Source organism: Diceros bicornis, chromosome 7, assembly GCF_020826845.1.
Source record: "Diceros bicornis minor isolate mBicDic1 chromosome 7, mDicBic1.mat.cur, whole genome shotgun sequence".
Lineage (NCBI taxonomy): Eukaryota > Metazoa > Chordata > Mammalia > Perissodactyla > Rhinocerotidae > Diceros > Diceros bicornis.
In genome coordinates this window covers 17641930-17648217 of record NC_080746.1, presented here as the reverse complement: position 1 = coordinate 17648217, position 6288 = coordinate 17641930, and positions in this window count along the sequence as shown.

The following is a 6288-nucleotide window of genomic DNA, read 5'->3' as shown; positions in this document are numbered from 1 at the left end:
CCGCCGGGGCCCCAGAAGGGACCTCCCCGGGAAATCGGCGCCACCCAGCGGGCAGCCGCTTCATTGCGCCTGGGCCGGCAAAGCCACACCCCACGTCTCGCGTGCCTGGGACGCGTCACGGCTATTGGCTTGTTCCTATTGTGGCGTAATTAGAGCCCCGCCCGGCTAGGGTCTCCCAGGCGACCGATATATACAGAGAACCACGTGGAGGAAAAGAATGTGAATTTGGAGGGGGTGGGGCACCAAAAGAAGTGGACCTGAACGTAACGCTGCGGGGCAGCTGGAAAGTATTGGGAAAGAGGAGGGGTCATCGGGAAAAGGCACAGAATTTGAGCCCCGGGGCATGTATATCCACTTCCAGTTTTTAGGGAAGGCTAAATGTTCCGGTTCCTTCCCACGCGGCTGGGAGAGGTCTTAGTTGTTCAGCCTCATCTCTTTTTCTCTACTCTTGAGGACACTCTGTGCTCATTTTACTAACATGAGACTAGTGATTGGTTTACCAATCCTCCCTGCGTGGGTAAACGGAGGTACTGAGTGGAAGGAATTCTCTTCGGTCTTTCGAGAAAAAGCCGAGACAAAACTTAAATTTTTGCTGCTCCTATTCTTAATATATAGCCTTCCCCTCTCCCCCCATGGTGGCAAAGAAAACTGCACTGCCAGGCAGATTGGTGTCAAGGCAAATGCAGGTTTTCAGTTTCACCTGGACCATGGATCCTTCCAAGTGTCTTTACCTCCCTCTCCTATTCTCCTCCGCTGGTATTTCTGTCCATTACCACTCTCAAGTCCCTCCTTGTCTTCTAGTTCCCAGAGAAGCTAGAGGCAATCAGGAGGGAAATATTTAAATTTCTGCCGACAAACGTATCTGAATCCATTCTTATCCCTGCTCCAGGAGCACTGAAAGAGGTGTCTTTCTTCTTGGCCAAGACGAATTCCATTCTGAATCTTAACCCTTCGTTTCCTTAGGGTCCTTATTCCATCACATTTTACACATGGCTATTGACTGTGCCACGTACTCTTCTAGGCATTGGGGATACATCGGTGAACAAAACAGGCACAATCCTTGCCTTGAAGGTGCTTACATCCTAGTAGTAGCAGAAGCACAATGCCAAATAAGTAAAATATAGAGTATGTTAGATGGCAGGAAGAGTTGTGGAGGCAAAGAAAGCAGGAAGGGGGTTATAGAGTGTGTAAGGTGTTGTCAGAGATGACCTCAATGAGAAGGTGACGTTTGAGTGACCTGAAGGAGGGGAGGGAGTGAGTCATCTGGATATCTGCAGAAAGAATGTTCTAGGCAGAGGAAACAATAAATGCAAAGGTCCTGAGTGTATTTGCCACTTTTGAATAAGAACAAGAAGGTCACTGTGGCTGGAGTGAAGAGAGAGAGAGAGCGTGGGAGATGAGATCAAAGAGAGAAGGGAGGGACCGCACCTTGTAGGGCCCTAAGGCCAATGTGATGACTTGGGCATTTACTCTGTAATGGGAGCCATTGGAAGATTTTGAGCAGAGGAAGGATATGGATCTGACTTTTGTTTTACCAGATTCCTTTATCTACTGTATGAAGAAGAGATCTGAAGACAGCCAGAGTAGAAGCAGGAGACCATTTAGAAGGTCATTGCAATCATTTGGTGAAAGATGATGGCGGCCTGGGTTGGTGTGGTGGCAGGACAAGTGAGAAGTGGTTGCATTCTGGGTGTATTTTGAATGTAGAGCTAACAGGGTTTTCTGATGGATTAGGTATTTGAGAGAAAGGGAGGAATTTTTGGCCTAAACACTAACTGAGAAGGTGTAAGCTGTGGAAGGAGCAGGTTTCTTTTGGGTGAGGGGGATCAGGAGCTTAGTTTAATACATATTAAGTTGAGGTGTCTGTTAGGCATGTCAGGATGCCAAGAAAGTGGTTGGATGTACAAGTTTGGCAAGGTCTGGGTTGGAGATATAAAATTGAGAGTCATCAGCATATGGATGTTATTTAAAGCCATGTGGTTAGAAGAGATCACCAAGGGAGCAAGTTTAAATAGAAGAGATGTGCAAGGACTGAATCCTGGAGCTGTCCAACAGAAAATGGTTTTAGAAATGAGTAGGAACCATTGAAGAGACTGAGGACTGGCCAGTGAAGTAGAGGAAAAAAAATCCAGGAGATGGTGGTATGCTGGAAACTAGAGAAGGAAACCTGCCAAGGAAAAGAGAAAGATAGTTCTGTCAAATGCAGCATATAGGTTAAGTAAGATGAGTCTGAGAATTGATTTAGAAGGTTGTTGGTGACCTTGGCAAGAATGGTTTTCCTGGAGTCATGGAGGTGAAAGTCTGATTGGGGATAGGTTCCAGAAAGAATAGGAGGAGAAGGATGGACACAATATAGACAACTCTTTGGAGTTTTGTGGTAAAGGAAGGAGAGAGATTGGGTGGGAGCTAAAAGGAGAAGTGAGGTCAAGAAAGTTGGTTTTTTTTCTTTTTTGGTGAGGAAGATTGGCCCTGAGCTAACATCTGTGCCAATCCTCCTCTATTTTATATGTGGGATGCCTACCACAGCATGGCTTGCTAAGTGATGCATAGGGATCCGAACCTGTGAACCCCAGGCTGCTGAAGTGGAGTGCATCAACTTAACCGCTACGCCACCCAGCTGGCCCCGAAGAGTTTTTTAAACGAAAAATAACTATATGTTTGTATGCTGATGAGAAAGAGCCAGTAGAGAGTGAGAATTGATGATGCGGGAGAGAGAGGCGAACTGCCGGAGCAATGTCCTTGATGAGGTGAGGGGAGGGGATCTAGCACAGAGTGAGGGCCTGGCTTTGGTTTGAGGCACAAAGTGGTCATCCAAAGAAAAAGAGAGAAGGCAGACTATCTGGGCACAGATGCCCAGATGGATGGATGTGGGGTGGATGTGCGGTGGATGGATGTGGTGGAAGCTGGTGGAGACTCTCTCCTAACGGCTTCTTTTCTCTCGGTGAATTAGAAGGCAAGATCAGCTGAAAGTGAGGATGAAGCAGGAAGGGTTGGAAATTGAAGAGAGAGGAGGAGTTATGAACTAGTCATCCAGGGCAGTGGTTCTCAAACTTGAGTTTGTATCAGAATCACCTAGAGAGCCTGGTAAAGCCCCACCCAGAGTGTCTGACTCAGCAGGTCTGGGGTGGGCCTGAGAATGTGCATTTTGAACAAGTTTCCTGGTGGTGAGGCAGCTGCTGGTCTGGGATGGCCCTTTGAGAACCACTGTGCTAGGGAGTGGGAGAGTGAATGGATTGTGGAAGTGCAGTAGGGTCGTCAGGCAGCATCAAGGGCCCATTTGCGGTAAGAAATCATGAATTGAGAGTACCTCCATTCAGCATTCTTTCTCATCGTGTTCACAGTTACTGTCACAGGTTTAGAGTCCTGTATCTTTTAAACTTTGATTTTCTGCTGACTTTCCCTTTAACATATAATAGTCTCCAAATTCTTCCCTTTTCAAAAGCGAAAATCATTAACTCAAGTTCTATCTCTCTCCTCTTCAGAGTCCTCCTGGAAGAGCTGGAAACACTGTATTTCCCCACCTCCCGGTCTATGCAGCATCCCCCTGTCTTCTACCTCTCAGCTCCTGGTCTGTGCACACTCCGTGTCTTCCACCTCTCACACGTCAGGAAGCCTCCTTACTGATCTCCTGCTTGCTAACTCGAATGGGCCTTTTTAGTTATAATCAATTACTTGACTTCCTGCAGACTTGATACCTCCAACCATTTCCTCCTGAAGTCGTCTCCTCCTTTAGGTTTTGTGACATGATGCTTTTCTGGTTTTCCTTCTGCTAGCTTCTTCTCATCCTCCTTTTCCTCTGATGGGTTCCTTCATCCTCTATTTCTAGTATAGCTTATAGCCCGGTGGTTGTTTATACGTGCAGATTGTCAATTTCCTGGGATAACGTCTGATTCCTCTGGTTACTAGCTGCATGAGGCCTGAAACATTTATGTCTGTTTCTTCATATGTTAAAAAAAAAATGAGGATAGTAGTAATATCTGCCTCATTGAGTTGATTTGAGGATTAAATGAATTAATAGGCATGAAAAGCTTTCAACAATGCCTGGCATGTAGTAAGTATGTAAGAATATTGCTCTGATGCACTATTTATCCATCAGCTGCTTGTATGTGCTGATGATGCTGAAATCTATATTTTCAGGTAGACTTCACTCCTGAGGACCAGTCCTAATTATCCACCTGCCTCCTGACATCCCCCTGGATGTCCCATCAGCATCTCAACCTCAACCTGTCTAAACCTTAAACTCATCATATTCCATTGTTTGCTCCCCTTCCTTTATTCCCTACATCTATCCCATTTGCTAGCCAGAAATTTGCTAGTTTCCAACTTCTCCGCTCCTTTAATTCTTACAGAGGTGTTATCTTAGTCTGCAAACTCAGATATGCAGGAAACACAACATTGTTTTTCTGTAATATAACTACATTTCTATTTGGAGCCAGCCTCTATTCTGCTGGAGTAGTGGACACTTAGTTTCAGTCAAATGATGGGATTGCCCCTCCTTTCTCCAGGGATTGCCTAAATTCCGGGAGGGTGTCTCATGTATATATTTTTGCTATAGCACTGGAGGAAGTGGCCCTTGTTATTACATGGCCACCCAAGTGTCCACTGAGATGTCTACTGCCTAGTTCCTGCTGGGTGGTCTCTTTAGGTCTGGTGTCTCTCTACTACCTCTAGGTTACTCTTGGATGCATGAGAATCATTCTGCTGCTTCTGGGCCCTGGCATAGCTTGAGAAAGTGACACTGTCCAAGGTTCCAGCCGTCTCTAGAATAGACTACACTCTGCGGTCGTTTCCTCTTTCTAGGGCCTTGTTTCCTTCCTGAGGATCTACCCAAGATAGGAGGGGTGGGGCCCCACTGCCATCAGATCTCTAAAACCTCTTTGGGGTTTTGCTGTCTTTCTGTGCTCAGGTCCCTGAGGACAGAACCCACCAACATCTATATACTTATTGCTTTTCCTCTGGCTCTTGTCTGCTGGTGGTAATGCCAATGGGAGGCCTGGCTTCACCCAAGATATTTCCTCCACATCTTTTGTCCAGGCTGCGAATCTTTTCTGTTTTATTAAGGGCCTAGGCAAGTGAAATTCAAAAGCCAGATGTGGCTTACCATTTTTTCCCCTGTTTTTTTCTGTCACATCCTTTCACTGAGGCATAAACACAAAAGCTTGGCTGCTTAAAATGGGGCTGTGGGAGTAAAGGGAAACCAATAAGAATAATATTTAAGAATACCGTCTCACCATGTTCACTACATCTAGAGGGGACAATATCTTTTTTGTGTGTGTGTGAGGAAGATATGCCCTGAGCTAACATCCGTTGCCAATCTTCCTCTTTTTGCTTGAGGAAGATTCACCCTGAGCTAACATCTGTGCCAGTCTTCCTTTATTTTGTATGTGGGGTGCTGCCACAGCATGGCTGATGAGTGGTGTAGGTCTGCACCTGGGACCCACCTGTGAACCCAGGGCCACTGAAGCAGAGTGCGCTGAACTTAACCACTACACCACGGGGCCGGCCTAGACCATATCTTTTTGATTCTGTCTCTTTTGTTCCCCTAAGCTTCCCCTCTCTCCATCTCCATTGCGTCTGTCTTAGTTCAGAATTTTATTCTTATATTTCTCCTGGTTTGACAATATCCCCTCCCCAGCCCTGAAGATCAAGTTGCTGAAATAGTAGGACGTTTTGCAGTTGATGACTTTTGATAAAAAATAAGATTAGGAAGACTGAGTGACCTAGGAAATGCCTGATAAATATTTTTTCTTCTCTAAAATCAACACTAAAATTTATCACACCAAATAAGGGAAATATCAGTAGCATTTTACAGATCTTAAATTAGCAGTAATGTGTATGTTATAATTTCCACTTGTCATCCCTGGGTGATTTCACCTTTTTGGGATTTCCCTGCGGTTCCAACAAGAGCATGGTAAATCCAGCTTGTTTTAATGTAGATGACTTATAGTTAGGGGTTCTCTTCCCACCAGGTTCCTTCCCCAGGCAGGCAGTGCCTTCCTAGCTTCGGGACTTCTGGTTGCTATGGCTCCCACTAGTCCCTTCGTGGTCTTCAAGCTGGCTTTGGAGAACCTTCTGGGGACTTGCCTGAGACTGGATCCTATGATTTTTGACACTTTGGTAAGGAGAAGCAGAAAAAACCGTCATTTAAAAGTTACAAGCAGTTTTCTGTTTCTAGAGAGGGAGAGACTTCAGTTCACCTTGGGGCTCACTGATTCTTTGCTTTGGGAAAATCACTACAAAGGGCTTTTAGTTTCCTAGATGTAAAGTAAGTATCCACCATTGAGCTGA